The sequence below is a fragment of the Carassius gibelio genome, chromosome A4 (assembly GCF_023724105.1).
Source record: "Carassius gibelio isolate Cgi1373 ecotype wild population from Czech Republic chromosome A4, carGib1.2-hapl.c, whole genome shotgun sequence".
Lineage (NCBI taxonomy): Eukaryota > Metazoa > Chordata > Actinopteri > Cypriniformes > Cyprinidae > Carassius > Carassius gibelio.
In genome coordinates, this window is record NC_068374.1 from 14,389,830 (window position 1) to 14,412,100 (window position 22,271).

The 22,271-nt window shown below is 37.6% G+C and overlaps 1 long non-coding RNA gene and 1 pseudogene across 1 annotated transcript; both read left to right on the forward strand.

The window, feature by feature from the left end:
* The first annotated feature begins 708 nt into the window (after positions 1–708).
* Positions 709–19,214, forward strand: LOC127970626 (guanylate-binding protein 1-like; annotated as a pseudogene).
* Positions 19,215–20,104: 890 nt separating this feature from the next.
* Positions 20,105–21,888, forward strand: LOC127970057 (uncharacterized). The gene is made up of 2 exons (XR_008156496.1): positions 20,105–20,527; positions 21,764–21,888. It is a non-coding gene; the product is annotated as an uncharacterized LOC127970057 (long non-coding RNA).
* Positions 21,889–22,271: the final 383 nt, after the last annotated feature.

The following is a 22,271-nucleotide window of genomic DNA, read 5'->3' on the forward strand; positions in this document are numbered from 1 at the left end:
TAAATTACTAGGTGGTAACAAATATATTTCCTTATAAAGAACTCACTGAATCATTGACTCAACTGGTGGCAGTCAGGCCCTAAAAAAAGTGAACAATTTGTTTACTTTTTGTGAAACGAAAGTATCAGATCAATTTGAGAATTAAACTAGCATTAAAAAGCATGAATGTGAAAAACACCAACACCAATAATGAACAGATGACAGAATTTACAAGCCTGCCACTTGAGGGAGAAAAGGGGAAATTATTAATCCCACATACACTGAACATGATTTCGGCAGCCTCGATAATTAACGTTAAAATTCATACAGCGGTTTATATTCAAATTCACAGCATAGCTAGCATGAGCATCATCAAGAGCGAGCGGCAGGCATTCAAACAAACTAACGTTACTACGGTTAAAATGTAAGAATTATAAATGAATACTAGTTTATAGTGTTAAATTTCAAATAATTTAAAACAGGTAAGGTTATATTCGATTTTAACAGTTAACGTTACCTTAGACCACCTCTGAGACTGCTTTTGAGCTAATTAACCAAACAGAGCATTTATTTATTAAATTAAAAGAGAAAACCTACAAAAATACAAAACGCTACTCCTCTTTGATGGCATTTAACGTTATATCAGTTAAAATCTATTAATAAAAGTAGATTTATAGCGCTTACCTTTCCTCCGTGTCCGTCCGCTGGAAGTTGACTGACCGTTACAAAATGACGGGCACGCGCACGTCGCGTACTTCACGCAGAAAGTGATGTGCGCTGCTTGTTTAAGGTTTAAATGTTCATTTGTCCCGTACTCTCTTTCATTAACAAACATTATCACCATTTGCTAAGTAAATTGTTTATTTTATTTTATTGTTCTTAAACTGATGGCATATATATATATATATATTCTTTTAACGTGCTTGATGAATTTTTGTATATTTCCCAAAGAATATGCTGTTCAAATGGTATCTTAATAATAATAATAATACATCTAGTGCAATAATATTAAAAGTTATCTGAAGACCAGCTGACCACGTCGCTACAACGTCCCCAATGGGAATAACTAGCGACGTCTTTTGAGGACGTGCCCACGACGTTTCTGGGAAGTTAGCCAAGATTTAAAAAAATTGAACTTTACCACGACGTCCTCACAACGTTGCCATAAAGTAATGTCGCGCTGACCAAATGACGACTAACTGGCGACGTCCTCACAACGTTCTGTGTTTGCTGGGTACACACAAAAACAGGAAAACAAGTTAAATTAAAGGAACCACACGTTAACATGGTTTTGCTATACTAGCCATTTAGTATTTATTGTGTAATAATACTAATGGCAATCATTCTGAATGAATGCAATGCACGCATACGGAGCGCGTGATTTTTGTGATGCCCAGATTCACAAATCAGACCCTCCCACCTCTGTAATAAACACGGAGGTGTTAGTCCCATATGAATTGGTACATGAAAATCGCAGACGTCTGGTGGTAAGAAACGAAACTCAAACATAGTTTAGAAAGCTAGTCCAGTCCGAATAGGGCTATAGTCTAAATAATTAACTACTCTGCACTAAAATTTACAAAGAAGGTTAATGGAACTATGCATGTTTTCAGTGTTCCATGTTTCTTTGCTCTTTCTTTAGGATTTAAATTGGGCAGCACTATTGAATCTAAGACAAAGGGCATCTGGATGTGGTGTTTGCCCCACCCCACTAAAGCAGGGACCACTCTGGTGCTGCTGGACACTGAGGGACTCGGAGATGTGGACAAGGTGATGATAATCCACCCCATATCGGTGTAATGTGAAGAATAATTTCAAATCAAAATCATTGCATTCAGAAGGAGCAGGATTCTTCATATGTACCTGTTAACTGACAAACAAAACGAACTATAACTTATATAAAAATATTTAACCGAATAAACAGTTAGTTTATTGAAAAGTTTTGGAGCAGTTCATTGAAACTCCATCTGTGACAGAATGGAGAAAAAAACCTTGGGAGAAACCAGGCACAGTTGGGGGGCCAGTTCTCCTCTGACCAGACGAAACCAGTAGTTCAATTCCAGGCTGCAGCAAAGTCAGATTGTGCAGAAGAATCATCTGTTTCCTGTGGTCTTGTCCTGGTGGTCCTCTGAGACAAGGCCTTTACAGGGGATCTGTATCTGGGGCTCTAGTTGTCCTGGTCTCCGCTGTCTTTCAGGGCAATAGAGGTCCTTTCTAGGTGCCGATCCACCATCTGGTCTGGATACATACTGGATCCGGGTGACTGCAGTGACCCTCTGATATGGATACAGACTGGATCTGGTGGCCACGGTGACCTCGGAACAAGAGAGAAATAGACAAATATTAGCGTAGATGCCATTCTTCTAATGATGTAGCAAGTACATAGGGTGTTATGGGAAGTGTTTCCGGTTCCGGTTTACCTAATTAATGCAGCCTAAAAATCCTTTAACGGATTTGGATATTAAAAGCATATTAATATGTTATGTGTAAGCGAAGTTAAAGAGATGGGTCTTTAATGTAGATTTAAACTGCAAGAGTGTGTCTGCCTCCCGAACAATGTTAGGTAGGTTATTCCAGAGTTTAGGCGCCAAATAGGAAAAGGATCTGCTGCCCGCAGTTGATTTTGATATTCTAGGTATTATCAAATTGCCTGAGTTTTGAGAACGTAGCGGACGTAGAGGATTATAATGTAAAAGGAGCACATTCAAATACTGAGGTGCTACACCATTCAGGGCTTTATAAGTAATAAGCAATATTTTAAAATCTATACAATGTTTGATAGGGAGCCAGTGCAGTGTTGACAGGACCGGGCTAATATGGTCATACTTCCTGGTTCTAGTAAGAACTCTTGCTGCTGCATTTTGGACTAGCTGTAGTTTGTTTACTAAGCCTGCAGAACATCCACCCAATAAAGCATTACAATAATTTAACTTTTAGGTCATAAATGCATGGATTAACATTTCTGCATTTGACATTGAGAGCATAGGCCATAATTTAGATATATTTTTGAGATGGAAAAATGCAGTTTTACAAATGCTAGAAACGTGGCTTTCTAAGGAAAGATTGCGATCAAATAGGAGACCTAGGTTCCTAACTGATGACGAAGAATTGACAGAGCAACCATCAAGACAGTGTTAGACAGTGTTCTAGGTTATTACAAGCAGAGTTTTTAGGTCCTATAATTAACACCTCTGTTTTTTCAGAATTTAACAGTAAGAAATTACTTGTCATCCAGTTTTTTATATCGACTATGCATTCCATTAGTTTTTCAAATTGGTGTGTTTCACCGGGCCGCAAAGAGATATAGAGATGAGTATCATCAGCATAACAGTGAAAGCTAACACCATGTTTCCTGATGATATCTCCCAAGGGTAACATATAAAGCGTGAAGAGTAGTGGCCCTAGTACTGAGCCTTGAGGTACTCCATACTGCACTTGTGATCGATATGATACATCTTCATTCACTGCTATGAACTGATGCCGGTCATATAAGTGCGATTTAAACCATGCTAATGCACTTCCACTGATGCTTACAAAGTGTTCAAATCTATGCAAAAGAATGTTGTGGTCACTTGTGTCAAACGCAGCACTAAGATCCAATTAAACTAATAGAGAGATATACCCACGATCGGATGATAAGAGCAGATCATTTGTAACTCTAAGGTGAGCAGTCTCAGTACTATAATACGGTCTAAATCCTGACTGGAAATCCTCACATATACCATTTTTCTCTAAGAAGGAATATAATTGTGAGGATACCACCTTTTCTAGTATCTTGGACAGAAAAGGGAGATTTGAGATTGGTCTATAATTAACTAGTTCTTTGGGGTCAAGTTGTGGTTTTTTGATAAAAGGCTTAATAACAGCCAGTTTGAAGGTTTTGGGGACATATCCTAATGACAATGAGGATTTAATAATAGTCAGAAGAGGATCTATGACTTCTGGAAGCACCTCTTTTAGGAGCTTAGATTGTATAGGGTCTAACATACATGTTGTTGGTTTAGATGATTTAACAAGTTTATACAATTCTTCGTCTCCTATAGTAGAGAATGAGTGGAACTGTTCCTCAGGGGGTCTATAGTGCACTGTCTGATATGATAATGTAGCTGACGGCTGAATGGTTGTCTCTAATAGTATCGATTTTAGAAGTAAAGTAGTTCATGAAGTCATTACTGCTGTGGTGTTGGAAAATGTCAACACTTGCTGAGGCTTTATTTTTCGTTAATTTAGCCACTGTATTGAATAAATACCTGGGGTTATGTTTGTTTTCTTCTAAAAGAGAAGAAAAGTAATCGTATATAGCAGTTTTTAATGCTTTTCTGTAGGATATGTTACTTTCCCGCCAAGCAATACGAAATACCTCTAGTTTTGTTTTGCTCCAGCTGCGCTCCATTTTTCGGCCTGCTCTCTTTAGGGTGCGAGAATACTCATTATACCATGGTGTCAAACTGTTTTCCTTAACCTTCCGTAAGTGTAAAGGAGCAACTTTATTTAAAGTGCTAAAAAAGAGAGAGTCCATAGTTTCTGTTACATCATCAAGTTGTTTTGAGGTTTTGGATATGCTAAGCAATTTGGATACATCAGGAAGATAACTTAAAAAGCAGTCTTTTGTGTTAGAAGTGATGGTTCTTCCATACTTGTAACAAGAAGTAGAATTTACAATTTTGGCTATATGAAGTTTGCACAGAACTTAATAATGATCTGAGATATCATCACTTGGCTGAATAATTTCAACACTATCAACATCAATTCCATGTGACCGTATTAAATCTAGAGTATGATTTCGAATGAGTAGGCCCTGAAACGTGTTGTCTTACACCAATAGAGTTCAGAATGTCTATAAATGCTGATCCCAATGCATCTTTTTCATTATCAACATGGATATTAAAATCACCAACTATCAAAACTTTATCTGCAGCCAGAACTAACTCGGATGTAAAATCACCAAACTCTTCAATAAAGTCTGTATGGTGCCCTGGTGGCCTGTATACAGTAGCCAGTACAAACATAACAGGGGATTTATCATTAACATTTGTTTCTCTGGATAATGTTAAATGAAGCACCATTACTTCAAATGAGTTATACTTGAAGCCTGCCCCCTGAGAAATCCTGAAAATGTTGTTGTAAATTGAAGCAACACCTCCACCTTTGCCTTTTAGACGCGGCTCATGTTTATAACAGTGAGGGGACCAGAGCATATTACAGTGTCTGACATCGTGCTTGCAAGTTCACACACCTCTTTAATGTTATTTTTAGTGATCTCCGAATGGCAAAGTCGAACATCATTAGCACCGGCATGAATAACAATCTTACTGTATTTACGTTTAGCATTAGCCAGCACTTTTAAATTTGCCAAGATGTCAGGTGCTCTGGCTCCCAGTAAACATTTGACTATGGTGGCTGGTGTCTCTATATTTACGTTCCGTACAATAGAATTACCAATAACTAGAGCACTTTCATCAGGTTTCTCAGTGGGTGCATCACTGAGTGGGGAAAACCTGTTAAATGTTTTGATCAGAACAGAAGAGCGGTGTTTTGACCCATTACTACGCTGCCTCACCGTCACCCAGTTGCCCTGCTGCAGGGGCTCTGTTTCCGGAACCGAACAATGTACAGGAATCCCTGAGCTAGACGCTTACTGTCCTCAATTAAAGTTTGGATGCGTGTCTCTAATTCTGAAATCTTCTATTTCATCAACTATTTCCCTGCATTTATCACGTGTGAATCCCTCATCAGCGACAGAGATAGATAAACTGTACATGTGGCAAGAAGTGCAAATAAAAATAGCAGGAGAAGCCATTACTCACCGTGCTTAATGAAATATTCTTACTGCGGTCGTTTGATGAACTTGTGAAAAACACTTATGTGCTTTATAAGTACTAATAAACAACCAATATGTTAATGAAGTATTAAATATGACATTTCCCGCTTTCCATGACCTAATCTGTATTTATGGTTAAGATGTTAAATCATTTAACTGTACAAATGAGCTAATTAAACAAATTGTTTAATTATTTAGATAATGAGTGAAGAACTAGTGTGTTGACTATGGTTTATAAAAAAAATGAATTAACTATAAACTAATTGTTTGCAAATTAATTGTCACCTAGTGACCAACGTTAAATTGACTCCAGTCCCAGCCACAGAAACCCAACAGTCAAAGGTTGAAATACTTTATTAATGGTCCAGTAAGCACTAAATACTAACGTAAAGCAAAGTCCTCGAAGATAAAGTCTCTATAACCCTTTAAAGAGGTCAAGCTTCAGTGACTGGAAGCTTCTAGGTAATTCGTAGCACCTGTCCTCCCTCAACAGTTGAGTGGACACGTCCAGAGGGTCACGGCAGTCATCAAACCCACAGGAGAACTTTCAATACTCTAGGCATCAAACATTGATGGAGATTCCAGTATAACAAAAAAGGCAGTCTTCACAGCAGCACTGGGCCCAGAACCCCAAAATGTATAAGCCAGAGGCTAGAAAAAGAGCACAGACACAGATAGCAGAGGTCACACATTGTAATGCAATAAGATAGTTACAGCCCTTCAGGCAACATTAGTGAGCATTGAGAGAAGTTTGAGGACAGCACGAGACAGTGGAACCACAGGATGGATATTGCTGAGGCTAGGAGCAAGCAACCACAATGAACACCAACACATAGATAATGGCCCTAAGAACCTGGCCTTCATTTGCAGACCAGGCCAGTCCTTTGAACACAACGGCAGCAGATCCACCACGAGGCATCTTCTCGCTTAAAGAACCAGTTTTTATCTCCTTTCACCAAGGCATGGCCAGCTGTTAAACTATTAGTTGCTAATTTCAAATCATCAGCAGCAAGGCAGAGTCAATAATAAAGTAACTCAACGACAGAAAGGATTGCCCAAATATGGGCAGAAAGGTGTTGCATGGTGACAAGTTCTAATAAACAGATTAAGTCACATTAGCAGGGAAGGAAGCGCAGTATGTGTCACCCAAATATGGGCATAGTATAAAAAAAGGAAGCAGGTTGCCAGGTTTGTCCATGAGCTGGTGTCTAAAAAAAGTAGGGCAGATTAAATAATAGCAAAAACAAAACCCACTACAAATTTGATGCACACACACACGTTGAATAACCACTACAATTCAGAGTGCAAATATTCATGCACACAGTAAATACCACCACACATTAAGGCCCTAATTTCTCTGCTAATTAAAAAGATTTAAAAAAGTCCAACAGTGACAATTGTACATACTTTATTAGTGTATACATCTTAAAAAAGTGTAACCCATTACATGCAGCTTCATCTTTCAAATCTCAGTGCATTCACTGGTTCTTGGTATTGGTTCTCAGTTCAGTGTACTGTTGACATTAGAAATGCTGTGCAATGCAAATTCAAAAAAGAGTTAGCAATAGCATACCTCACTAAGTTTTTGAATTATTTACTGATTTTGAGCTGTAGTGTTGGACTTATTTAAAAAAAAAAAACCTAGTTCACAGATTGTGTGGCTTGTGGATCAGTGCCGACTCAGGACATAAATCAGGTCCAGTCAGATTTGGTGAAACGGTTCAAATGAATTTTTCATTCACAAACTGGACTTCACTACCGTCATGTGTTAGGTTTTACATATTATGCCATCAGGGTGTGCATGGTTCCAGAATATGCTTAGAAGTAGAAAATTAGTCTTTGTCACTATGCTGTCAGTGGTTTATGTAATGCCATTCTTTGTCAAATGATTGTATACTTTCTGTTTCAGGGGGATTCAAAGCATGATACCAAGATCTTCTGTCTGACTGTCCTTCTTAGTAGCACTTTAGTCCTTAACAGCCAAGGTACAATTGACAACAAGGCTATTGAGGAACTGCAGTATCCTTCCATTCCTAGATCATAAAACTGTTGATATTTCATGGTTTCATAAATTATTGTTTATATGCATTCAAAGCAGTAAGACCAAGTTGTAAAGACTAATACATATTCTGGCAAGTATGGCACACTCTGATACAGCAGATGATCAGTCTTTGAAATTATAGTTCCCCAATTATGCTTTTTCAGATAAAGGCATTCAGTGTAGTATGTCAATGTTAAAGGTCTGCATAGTTTCAAAGAAAAAGAAAAACTAATTAGAGGAAAGAAAATCAAAGTCCATGACAAATATAGTTCCAAAAAAACAAAAAAAACAATAACCATTTCTACCTGAAATTAGTCATTCAGTTCCAGTTTTACTTCCTGCACAAACTATGTTTTTCCTTCATTGGCTGCAATGTGTACTTTAACTCGCCCCGCAAAAAACTAGTTGTAGCTGAGGCCTGGAAGGGTTTGGTTTGTGTTGTTGCACACACACACACACACACACACACCCTTATATGTGTGTGGTGGGTGGTGGGGGGTTTGCAAAACACTTAATCATTAAAGATGGGACAGTACCCACTTTTTTGGACCATCTTGCTTAAATTTGATTAAGATTAACAAGTCTGGATTATGTTGTTTGAGATTGAGATTAACGCAATCTGCTTAAAGGTGATTTGAGTCAACAGATCCTTGAGTGAATTGCTCAAGACCAGAGGTCTCCAACCCTGCTCCAACACACTTGTCTGTACTTATCAAGTTAACCTGAATTCCTTCAGGAGCCAGTTCCGACGTGTTTGGTTGGGGTTGGAGCTAACATCTGGTGGACAGCAGCTCTCTAGCAGCAGAGATGGAGACCCGTTTTAGATACTGCAATGTATATTATCAGATTTTTATTTATTTATTTTACTTGGATGCATGCTAGATACAAATTAGGAAACAATACAGTAGCATGATGGGGCACTTTAAGTGCAGTGGGCACTACTTATACAAGTTACCCACCCCAAATAGTGAGGCTGCACCAATAGGAAGGGGCCACCTTACACATGACATATGAAGCTCACCAGGAGTCAAAGAATTAATCATTCTTCTGTAAAACACCACAGTGTTCCTTTAAATGACCATGCATTAATAAGTTCTCTGTTTGCTGAATGTTCAAACCTAAACTATCTCCAGATATGTAACAGAGTTGACTGAGTATATCAAGGTCAAATCATCTGATGATGAAGATGACACTGAGTTTGTTAAGTTCTTCCCTAGTTTCATCTGGGTTGTGAGAGACTCAAAGGCAAATCTGTAACCGATGACCAATACTTAGAATTTGCCTTGAAGCTGAAACCAGGTAATATTTACATTGAGCTTTTAAAAGGGGACCTATTATGCAAAATTAACTTTTTGTTTTTGAAGATATTGATGTGTCCACAGTGCCTGTACACAAGCTATTTTATTCACCCTATTATGGTAAAAATCAATTCACAAAGTGTGTCATTCTCTATATGAATCGGTGTCTCAAAACAAGCCATTCAGGAATGTGATAAGTTGTGATGTCACAATGGAATAGCTCCTGCCTTCAACCGGTGATGGATAGGTGCCCTATTTGTTTAGATCCTCCCCCAAGTTTATCTACTCACTAGAACATTTAAGAGTGGCATTCAAGTAAAAAATTCTGCATGTATCTTTGTGAATGAATGGCCTGTTTTTATTTACTACACATACTGAAGCAAACATAATGCTTGTGTTGTTTCCAATGCCTGCCATATGAGAATAGGAACGCATGAACATTATCCCCAGAGTTTTACTTCATAAAATGTTACAATTTCATTGGACAAAAACTATTTTCTTATCATATACATACAGAAACCTAAAAATCTTCATGGCAACCCATCAAAAAACTCCTGTTTTACCAATTTAACTTTGGTCAAGTCTTTTCTATAGAAGCAAACTAACTGTGAGTGGCTTTGAACAGTACTTTGGACAGTGTATTATGGGTGTTGAAACTTTCCTACCTATTTTTTATCACTTATGCTCAACCAATTACCACTTATTTAATCACTTCATCTAGTGAATTTAAATGCTTAGACTCTGTAGTGTGGATTATATAAGCGATTCAACCCTGTTCCTAGAGCCCCCAAACAAAGAGCTGATTTAGGTCATCAGCTCATTAGAAGAGATACCAAGATCTAAAATGGATGTATTGGACAAAGGAGATATTCATAGTTTGCAGTGTTGGTGGTATTCCAGGATCATGGGTTACCACCTCTTGACAAGGAATTTTGCCCTGAAGCAAAGGATAAATTTCAAACAATGTTGTATTTTGCTAATCTCTTTAACAAAAAGCTGTTTTGTATCTTTTAAAGGCAATTCAAGACCAGTTAAAGAGTTCAACCTTGCAAGAGAATGCATCAGAAATTATTTCCCATCCCGGAAGTGTTTTACATTCCCATTTCCAACCACCTCAGAGAAAGTGTCTCGTCTGGAGAGCTTGGATTCTGCTGACCTTTCCTCTGAGTTCCTTGAGGTCACAGATAGTTTCTGCAAGTTTATATTTGACAAGAGTGAAATGAAAAAGCTGAAAGATGGATACATAGTCACAGGCAGAGGTGATTCAAGAAAATACACGAGATATAAATAAATAAAGAAAAAATACTTTAATACAGAATAAGATAATTTTGACAATATTCATTCAGTGAATGTCTCAACACAGTAGTAGAAATAAGAGCCATGTTTTTTTGCTTTAGTTGTTAGTTGAACCATGTTTAGGTTTGAATACCTAAGCAACTTTTTTTTAGGTTGTTTGCACTTTGCACAATAATGCCAATATAACCCTAGGGAGACATAATGGTTTCTAAATCAAATATTTGTGATCTAATAGCGCTAAACTGAGAAAAGGGAGACACAATGTAAGCTTATAATCTTTTATTGTTAAATGTTAGAAATTCCAGTTAAAAAAAGAGCTACCAATTCAGTAATGACCATGTTTATGGCACTTTCTGAACAACATGTTATTAATATCCCTGTGTTTGACCCTTCTCTTTCCCTGAAGTACTCTGCCAGCTGGTGAAGACATATGTAGAAACAATTTCCAGTGGCCAAATACCATTTCTGGAGAATGCTGTGCTGACTGTGTCAGTGATTGAGAATGAGGCTGCAGTGAAGGAGGGCCTTCAGGTGTACCAGAGTGGAATGGAGAAGCTGAAGGACTCCTTCCCTCTGGAACTGAGTGATGTGTGTGCAGAACACCAACGTCTTAGCAGCATGGCGACACAAACCTTCATGAAGCGTTCCTTTAAGGACAGTGAGGGGACATACATGAAATGTCTAGAGGTGATGCCCAGTAATTAACATATTTTGATTGTCCCTTTAGCACATACTGTTATCTATGAGTAACGTTGCACCTACATGTCTAATAACTCTTGAGTGTTCGAAGACTATTAGGTGACTGGTAGGATTAGGGTTAGAATAAGTTGATGTACTTGCATAGTTATTTATAGTCGGTAGAATGTCTGCTGGGAGATCATCACAAGAAAGAGTTAGCAGATATTAGACAGTCTACTAATACTCTTTTGAAAGTTAGTAGACATGTAGGTGCAACGGTCCTTATTTACAACAGAATGTTCAAAAGGGACCATCAAGATAAAGTGTTACTGCAATTTATTGTTTTTCAAGAATATGTATTTTATATCACAAAATATATAATTTTGTGTGATTTACACATCTAACCACATCACAGTGTGCAACCACCCTCTAGTTAAAATATTGGTCTTGAAGATTGAGATTGGTGAGTTCTATTTAGATGCCATGTCATTTCCCCGGACAAGAAAGCCTCACTCATTCAAGTTTATATCGAAGATTTTAGCTGGGGCCCAGCATTCAGTAGGTAGTTCAGGGTTGTGGCAGGAAGGACAACCATGATCCTGATCTTTGATTTCAAATCCAGATCATTCTGATCCAGATTAAGCTTTTTGAATAACTGGCCCATGGATCTTCCCAGCTTTGTAATGGCAGTGAATAGTGTCTGAGATTTTGAAGCTCCAAAAAGCCTGTCCATCCATCCAAAAAGTAATCTATATGACTCCAGTGGGTTAATGAATGCCTTATGATGCATGACGGTACCCCTCATCTCGGCCAGGTTGAGTTGGAGATGTCATTCCTGGACCACCATGATGGACACTGCCTGGCCCGGGTCCGACACAGTGACATTAGTTGCCCAGAGGCCACAGCCGGTTTGCAAAACATGCATCAATCCTGGCTTAGAACTACCCTTGCAGAATTCTTTCAGTACTTTGGCCTGATGTACCTACAGGATGGCCATTGTATATGCAGGGCAGCCTGTCCAGTGGAACTGTAAGCCTTATTAGTGAATGCTGATCTCAGCTTACAGGCCTTGGATGCTAGCCATGGGCGATTCCACTGGTAGTGGTGTTTTGCAGACAACCTCTTCAGCCGAGAAACCTCCACGTAGTCTCTGGCCACTCCACCACTCGAGAGTAGTGAAGATAGAAGAGATCATAGATCTGTTTTGGGCAGTAAAATGATCCTTCCAGGATATTGTGGTCTCCTCATGCACCTCTGGGAATAAATGGACTGGGGCAGAGTGTGGCTGTGCACTTTGTCCCGCCTCAGCGACCAATCATCCAGCCACAAAGGCTCAAAGCAAGACAGTGGGTTCATCTCCAGCTCAATTCTCACTGATTTCCGGGCAAGCATGGCTGTTAACTTCAAGTATAACTCCGATTGAGCAACCACCCCAGACGAGGTGAACACAGCAGAGTCATCATTATCAGAGGACTTTAGGCCATCCCTGATGCAGCCATCAACATCTGTTCCTAAATTAAACACTATGTCCACCATGGAATGCATGCAAATGCCAATCTTCATTTACCATTTTTATATTACTCAGAGGTGATTGGGCCTCCCAAGTTGAGACCTCAAATGTTAATATCAACATAACATCAACGTGACTGACAGAAAGAGAACATATATACAGTGTTGGGAAGGATACTTTGGAAATGTAATATGTTACAGATTACAAGTTACTAATAAGTATATAAGTAATAAGTAGTGTTACTATTCCAATTACGTTATTTATTTAACTGATTATATTTTTTAATACTTTTCTTCACTTGAATTAAGATTACAATAATTTAATTTTAAAGCACTGGAATGCATTTTTATCACTTACCATGGTGTCATCTTATCAACGGCAATGTGCATTGATGTGGTTAGCAGATGTGGTGTGCTCCAATGCCATCATGCACATCAAAACAGGCAAAGCAACAAAATAATACTATATAGCATATCCTAGATTTTTTAATAAAGTAACCCTTTTGAAATCTTTAACATTTTCATAAGTAACTGTAGCTTAATTACACATTTTTCTCAGAAACTCTTAACAGATTACAGTTACATTTATTTTGTAGTGCTGTCAATCGATTAAAAAAATAACCAATTAAATTATATAGCCAATATGTGTCCGTATTTCAAAAATGAAACTAAAATTAAATAATCTTTGAGAGCAAGCTGGGTACCTACTCTTTCGGGGATCTTACTCTACATGGGTACTTTGCGTTTAGGGAGGATCTGCTCTGCTGAAAAGTCTCGTGTTTGATGTGGTCGTAAAGACATTTGGTGTCTAAATAAATGCATTCGTTGTCAAGAATAAAAGAGACAGAAGCAGCAGTTTGTAGGTGGGGTGGCCAAACCCCAGGTCCGCCACTGATTTAACTGCATTAAATATTTTTTACGTGTTAAAGCGAAAAGATTAATTGCATGCATTAATGCATTAATTTTGAGAGCACTATCCTTTTGTAATTAAATTATGTAATGCTGTTAAATATAACTTGTTAAGCCTGTATATGCATCCGCTTGAGCAATCCGGATGCGTACACAGACAGTGCGGACACGGACTACTTGTATTTATATTACCAAAAGTGTACGCTGATGGTTTGCTCTGCAAAACAAAACAAAACATGTGAACAAACAATTGCCCAGAATTATTGCACATCTGGCTGTCTTAATATTGTTTTATTGATGGATTGTAAAGGTTAGAGTAGCAACAGGCTTCTTCACACAGCCTGCACATGTGCAATGGTGTCTCTAAGAAAAGAATTTACAAAGAAAATTAAGAATTTACTGGTGAATGAGACACAGTGTTTTGGCTTTAATCATGTCTCTGATTCTGAATCAAGAGCTACATTTGATGATGCCATTAGATTATATTAAATTGCCATTAAAAAGTTTTCTGTGTCTGCTATTTTGTGTAACGCTACAGGAAGAAATGAATAAACTCTTTGATGGATACCTGGACCAAAATGAGGAGGCTTCAAAGAAAAGATGTGAGAATCTCCTGACAACCTTCTCTGCACCAATGACCGAAAACCTCAAGAAAGGTTTTTATGCCATAGCTGGTGGTTATGTTCTCTTCTCCCAGGATCTCAAAGAAATTGTAAAGAAATACAAAACTCAAGCCAACAAGGGAGTCAAAGTGAGTATCAGTATTTAACAAAATTGCTGCAACACCACACCTGTTTTTTTTTTTAAATCTATAAGAGGACTTTCTTGTTTTCCTATAATATTCATAGTGTTTATAGAATGTGGAATACAGTGTATTACGAGTAGAGAAATCAACTTTAAATAGTTTCCTGGTTTGAATCCTGGTTCCTTCTTGCTAAATACTGATGAGTCCTTATTCAAGACATGTGCATCTCAATTTCCATACTTATGCACCATTCTAAGCCATTTTGTTGAAAAAGTGCACTTTAAAGAGTCAGAATTGAGAAAGACTCAAGAAAGGGGCATGGAAATATGGTAGAAAAGTTTAGAGAGTGGGAAGACGGGAGAAAACGACCAGTAAAGAGGCCATGAGGTCAGTGCTGAAGGTTGTTAATCTGGAACACAAAGATAAAAGTACATTGAAATGAAGTTTGGCTCGTCAGAACTTAATCTTGTTACAAATGTCTTTTGCATCGTTGGGCCAGAAACTTATGGTCAGACCGCTTTTGTCTCTCTGGGATAGAATGTGCTGCACATGTTGTTGTCTAGCTTGATGAAGACTCTGAACGCAGGGTATTGCGTATCTTTGCTCTTTGTGTAAAAGTTTTTATCTGTATTTTGTTATGGTCAGATATGTAAGGAAGAGGAGCAGAAATGCATCACGCCCCGCCCCATCATCCTGTGATGCGTTTCCTGTGCTCTTCCTTGTACATATCTAATAACTAATAATATTGACATCTTCACCAACAAATTGCCTTTCTGTGTGAGTCATAGCATGAGCACGGAAGAGTAAACACAGAGAGACAGCACAGGGAGTGGCTAAGTTTCATCAGATCGCATAAATCAGTGGAAAATGAATAGAAATTATGATTCTGTCTGAAGAAATATTAAGTGAACGTGTTAATATATCTATATATCTCCATGTATATGCATCTTTTGACTATAAGTCAGTGAATCTATGTGAATACAAATATACTGCTGCAGACGTGACTGACTATGAATACGTTGTGAATTACTAATCCAAAAATTACGCATACAGACTTATTATATTGCACTCCTGACATACATTACTAAATTAATTTTACTGCAAAATGTTTCATTAAAACATTGGTCAAATATTGAAGCTAGAGTCTTTAATCTTTCTACTAATGCAAACTCTGTTAAAGCGATAGTTCACCCAATAATCAAAATTATGTAATTAATAACTTACCCTCATGTCGTACCCTCCATTTATCTTCAGAACACAGTTTAAGATATTTTAGATTTAGTCCGAGAGCTCTCAGTCCCTCCATTGAAGCTGTGTGAACGGTATACTGTCCATGTCCAGAAAGGTAAGAAAAACATCATCAAAGTAGTCCATGTGACATCAGAGGGTCAGTTAGATTATTTTGAAGCATCGAAAATACATTTTGGTCCAAAAATAACAAAAACAACGACTTTATTCAGCATTGTCTTCTCTTCCGTGTCCAGAATCGTTTTAAACCGATCTCCAATATGCATTAATCCACTTGAGAATACTCCATTATCTTGATTACTCAGGGATATTGGTTTGTTTGAACTCAGGGAGTGTCAGCCACATTAAAAAAGTTAACAGCTTAAGTCATTTGTGGATTAATGCGTATTGGAGACACGAACCGTTTAAAACGATTCAGTTCGATTTGGTGAACTGGTTCAAAAAGATCCGGATACATCGAATGATTCGTTCACGAACCGGATATGACAAACTGCTTTGATTTGAACTCTCTCACAACAGACACAGAAGAGAAGACAATGATGAATAAAGTCGTAGTTTTTGCTATTTTTGGACCAAAATGTATTTTCGATGCTTCAAAATATTCTAACTGACCCTCTGATGTCACATGGACTACTTTGATGATGTTTTTCTTACCTTTCTGGACATGGACAGTATACCGTACACACAGTTTCAATGGAGGGACTGAGAGCTCTCGGACTAAATCTAAAATATCTCAAACTGTGTTCTGAAGAAGAACGGAGGTCTTATGGGTTTGGAATGACATGAGGGTGAGTTATTAATGACATCATTTAGATTTTTGAATTATCCCTTTAAAGTTAAACATCAATGGAACTCATTTGGATAGTCCAAAAGGCTAGAAAAACATTTTCAATGTAAAACCAAACTGTGACACTCCTGCCAAAGTGTAATTAGCACTATTTTTGTTTTATTATTATTATTATTATTATTATTATTCACTACAATTGTTGAAGTTTTAGTCTTTTTGTGTGTGTGAAGTTTGTAGTGAGAGCATTAGCATTTTCTTCACAATAATCATTCATAAATATTAATAGTAGTAGTAGTAGTATTAATCATCATGTAGCAATAATAATAGTTGTAGCAGTTTTCACAATATCACATGTTTTGTCCATAGGCGGAAGACACACTAGAAGAGTTTCTGAAGCAGAAATCTGTGGATTCTAACGCCATTCTGCAAGCTGACAAAAAACTGACAGAGAAAGAGAGAAAGATCATGGGTGAGAGGTTGCTACATCCTAGAACAGAACATAATAATGCAACTGTATCACCAAATAGTGTAGAAAGCCAGTACATCAGTGAATGGACTCTTTACAGTTTATTAATATTAATCAAACAATATTAATTTCCTTTTATGATCCTCATCTTTCTTGGTCAGCATTAAATATATTTTTAGTGTTAGCTATGAAAATACAATTTCAGCTTTTGGAGTTATGAACGGGGTAATGTACATCCAGGCAGTTATCTCAATACAAACTCAACAGGGTGATCTGGATCCCAACACGAAATCGAGAGTACAACTGGCTGGATGTAAATGATCTTGCTTATCTTGTACAGCTGTTCGAAACTCATCAATAATTGGATAAAAAATATGAATACTAGTTGAAATAAGTTATTGGCTCACTAATCGCAAAAACAGTTCTTAGCAAGCAGTTTTTAGCCTAGACATATGAACAACATCACATGTAGTGCATCACTGCAGTTGATATATTTCTATATATGAAAATAAATAGCAAATTATTTGAAATATAAAATAATTAAAACTGGAATGAAACGAGTTGTCTTAATTGAAAAAAAATACTTAAGTGGGGAAACAAATGTGCTTAAGTTTAAACAATTGATTTCAATGCTGATGTCACACTGCATGATTTTTCACTCACCGACCTGTGCTTGTTCATGCGATCAACAATCACGCAGTGTGTATTATCAAACACGCGATCTGAGGGAATCACCGACACATCGCTGATGCCTGCTAAATATTTGGCATGCTAAATATCTGGAGCTGATGGCGATTCACAATCACGCTATGTGAAATGAGTACTGATTGAAAACTACATCCCTGATGACCTGCAGCCAGTGAGAGACTAAGATATGGGCAGAGAGAAGTTCGGGGAAGAGTAATAAACCAGAATATCAGTGTTTTAATAGATATATGAACAATTATATCATACAGAAAAAAAGCACAAACATTTGCTTGACCAGCCACAACATCAGCATAAAAATTACTGCTAAATGATTTATCTCCAACTCTCTTTGCAGAACACCCAATCCCTGTTCCCTGCATCTCCCTTCTGCATAATCTGTTTTTCTTTTTTCTCCTTATGGCTGGAAATCAGCTTACAGACAATTTGCGGGCTATTTAATAATTCCAGTCTCGCTTGAGAACTCCGGTCTAATGCACGTTATTTCCTTATCATTTCTTGAGTGTGTATTGTTGTGAAAGTTTGCGGACCAGACAGAGCTGTCGGCGATTCTTCCTATTTTGAAGTCATGCAATGTGAAACCCCATGTAGGCAATCCATTATGCAATTTGAACACAGCAACAGCTGAATGCTACCCTAGATAGTCAGGCAGTGTGAAAAAACGGTGATCCGAGGAGTTTGAAAACTTTGCAGAGTGAACTCGACATAAATTAAAATAAAAATTTGACATGGATTTACTTGTTAGAATTACAATATTTGTTGACTGAACTAGGAAGCAATACTTTCAACAACTTTAGTGAATTCATAATTTTGGCTTATTTCACTCTAATGTTAATAATAATTTTAAGGCAGCAGAGCATCGAAGTTATTTTTTTTCCTAATACGAGTTATTTTATTGTTTATTGTCAAGGTAAATTTTAATTTTAAGGCCGCAGAATAACAAGGTTTAAGTAGACTCAACAAGTAGTTTTCTGTACATAGCTTAGAACATGATCTATTTTTTATAATGTGCTGTTAAAGTTATGACTTTATTTAGTATGTGTGTAAACTACATTCAGAGTAAACATATCTTGCATAATATATTCCCAACCTGCCTATGACTTTCAAGTGGTTCTGTAGAGCTGGTTCAGGTGTGTTTGTTTAAGGTTGGAGCTAAACACAGCAGAGTGTAATATTTCATATTGTTTCTTTGTTTTTTTTTCTCCCAGAGCAACAAGAGAAGGCTGTTCTCCTGGCTCAAGAAATAAACACCAAGGATCAGAAACAGAGACAATTAGTTGAGAAAATGGAAGCAGAGAGACAGAGTAATGAAGAGAGGTTGAGGCAAATGAAGAAGAAGATGGATGAGGAGATGATACTTCAGAGAGAGGAGGCTGAGCGTGGTATGGACAGTAAACTGAGGGAGCAGGCTGCTCTTTTGGAGAAGGGCTTTAAGGAGAAGGCTGACAGGATGACTAAAGAGATAGAAGACTTTAAGAGGAAAAATAAGGAAGCAGAAAAGAAAAGTGACAAGCTTTTTAAAAAGATGATAGAAAACATGAACAAAAGACATGATGAAACTGTGAATTTGATGATGAGGCAACACAGCGAGCAGATGAATACAATCATGAGCATGCAGAGACCTTCATCAGACTCTTCCGCACTACTCTTAGGCCTGCTACTTGGTGGTCTCACTGGTGGCTCAGACTCAAGCACATGCTCATACTCATGCTGTTCACGTCCCTGTTGTTAACCCTTGTGCACTCCTCATTTGGGAGCCACACTCATGGTCTTTACTCATGGACACCGGAAATGTAACTTTCTTTTTTCTTAGTAAAATCAATCTAATATGTTTTTGTTCAATCATATTTTTTCTTTTGTATTTTGAGATAATTTAATGGTCCGAATTCATATTAATGCAACAATTCTGATAAATATTTGCTATTGAAAACCGTACCAATTTAGTAAAAAGATTTTGTACAATCCATTAAAATAGACACTAGGCTTTTAAAATGAAGACAAAATAGCACCTCCTGGTGAGAGCAAGAAGAAAAAGTTAATTTCATGGTGTAACCACTAGATTCCTGTATGGCACTCTACAGAGAGGCTTGTGAATTAGTTGTTTTTATGCATAATTGTTTACTTTTATTAGGTTGTGGATTTAAAGCTGCAGTAGGGAACTTTTGACGCTCTAGCGGTTAATAAACAGAACTGCTTGCGTCTTGCGGAAGAACATTGTAGCCGGAGCTACTTCTCTCTGTTTGTCTATGAAGAATCACAAAGGTACTGGGTTACTCCGCCGCGGTACCCCCGAATAAATCTAAAATAGTCCGAATATAAACACTTATTATAGGTGCACCCTAGTGATTCAGGAAAAGCTAAAAACACGGTTTGAAAAATGGATTCATGGTGTACTCGCTTATTATGTTCATTTTTCTACATTTTGAACACAAACAAAGTTACGGACCGCAGCTCTGATTGGTTGGTTTTTACCGGGAGCGCATGACTTTCTGCAAATGGCAATAGGACCACTGGGAGGAGCCAGAGGAGCTTGATTTTTTTCACAGATTATCTGTCTCATATTCTACTGTCAGGACATAATGACAGGTTTAATAAATATGTAAATATGTAAATATCTTTTTACACAGGGTCCCCGCGGGTCCTTAAAAAGTCTTGAAATGTCTTAAATACAATTTTCGATTTTTAAGGTCTGAAAATGTCTTGAATCCTGGAATTTTCCATATGAATGTCTTAAATTTCATGTGGGATCTTAAATTTCATGTCCGACTCGTCATTTTTATTTATTTTTTCGACCGCACTTTGACCAGCGCAACATTTGGGGGCAGCACTTCGTCGGTGCAACCTGCATCATTCCATAGGTGACATACGAGTAAGTGATTAATGAACGCGTTGCGTTGATGGTTCGCCACCACGGCATTTTGCGAAATCGCAAGCATGGGCAAAGACGATAAAGCTGTGGACAAGACCACGATTGTCAGGTCTCCCTATCTTGGTTCTCAGTTTTTGAGCCCCTCAACGGCAGAAGACTTGCTGGAGCACTTTAAGGTAAGACTCTAAAAGTAACATTTAAAATTATTTGAATATGTTAAAATGCTTCATGTGTTTTTGTTATTTCCTAATGAATATTTGGGACAATATATAGATGCGTCACAATTGTTGGATTGATTTAAATTTTTTCAGAATACTTTGCGAATTGATTCTGAGCTTAGTTTTTGCAGATGGCGCTCTAGGCTAGTTTTTAACCGAACACTCAAATGCTCACGACGAAGAGCGCTCGCGCGTTCTGCAGAGTCTGAGAATGTAATTGATATATTGCTTTTATGACGCGAGATTAATGTAAACGCCCCACTGCAAACACCCTTGTACTTCGCTTCAACGTTTTCAAACTTTATTAATTGTTATTTTATAGTAGGTTCAAGTGGTGTGTGTAAGGCATCTAAACGCAGTGGCATCTGTTGTTAAAAACTAAACTAAAAATCGTTTTCGAGAGAGAATCGCGATGCATTCAGAAAAATTGGAATCGATCCAGAATAATTTCTCGATTCAAAATGCATCGATATATTGTCCCAGCCAATCAGTTAAAAAAATGTTGTGGGTGGGTGACATCTAGGCATAGGACTTTTGCATTATGGACGGAAGGCAGTGCTGTACATAACTTTACTGTATAAAGCATTCAATATGCATTATGCTTCTTGCATATTTTTTATGTGAAAAGTAAAATTGAATTGAATTAAATGATGTAGACCAGTTCATAATTGGACTCCAAATATCTGTTTTGTGCTTCTAAATTTTAGGTTAACAATGTTGACACTGAACCCTATCACATAGGCCCAATTTGTGAGCATTCACTATTATGGCTAAACTTGTTTCTCAAACATTTTTTCTTTCAAATCAAGGACCACTTAGTCAATAAAAAAAAAAAAAAACAATCTTGACATATTTGGCTTAATGATCATCCCTAATGCATGTAAAAATGCAGGCCATTTTAGTCTTCTGAAACCATGAAAAAACTTCTCCTGCTGATAATGTGCATGATTAGAAAACAAGTCATGAGAAGCGAATTGGAAATGTTCAACGGCGTCACAGTCCATGTCAGTCATTTTTGGTGGATGACTTTTGCTCACAGACCTCTTTGGTAATCTGGCATACCTCCAGTGGTCCCCAGACCACAGTTTGAGAATCACTACTTTAGACAAACCATCTAATCTGAGTGAACATGAATGAAAATGTTATCATTCTTGAGGTGGACTTTGTTTTGATTTTATTTTTTTATAATTTCAGGAGGGCACCAAGGAACTTAATTTAAGGAACATGCTTTCTGTGTCAATGGATGGACCCACAGTAAATTGGAAAGTCATGGATCTCCTACAACTGGAACATGCAATAAATTTCTGATCCTGATCTTTCCTACAATTGTCTGACATTCATTAGGTCTATGCATAGATTATTGAATGTGCTTGCATTTATCTGTGTCTGAAATGACATAGAAAACACGAATCAGACCCTGAACAACATTTTCTTGGGGGAGAACCCCCAAACCCAACTCAAGACTATTAGGCAGCAACATTTACCCATAATTTAGATCAAGTATGATGAATACATGGGCTTTTGTAATGTCCTGGGGCTGTCTTCCATGTCTTTTTCAAACTGCTATGAGGGGCCAGAATTTAGAAATTACCTGAAGTACCTTAAAGGCTGATAGTTTATACATAGTCAACCATGTCAGGGTTGTAAGGTCAATCAGCACTTGGTATAAAAGTTTTCGCGCCCCTTTGACCTGTCTTGACCG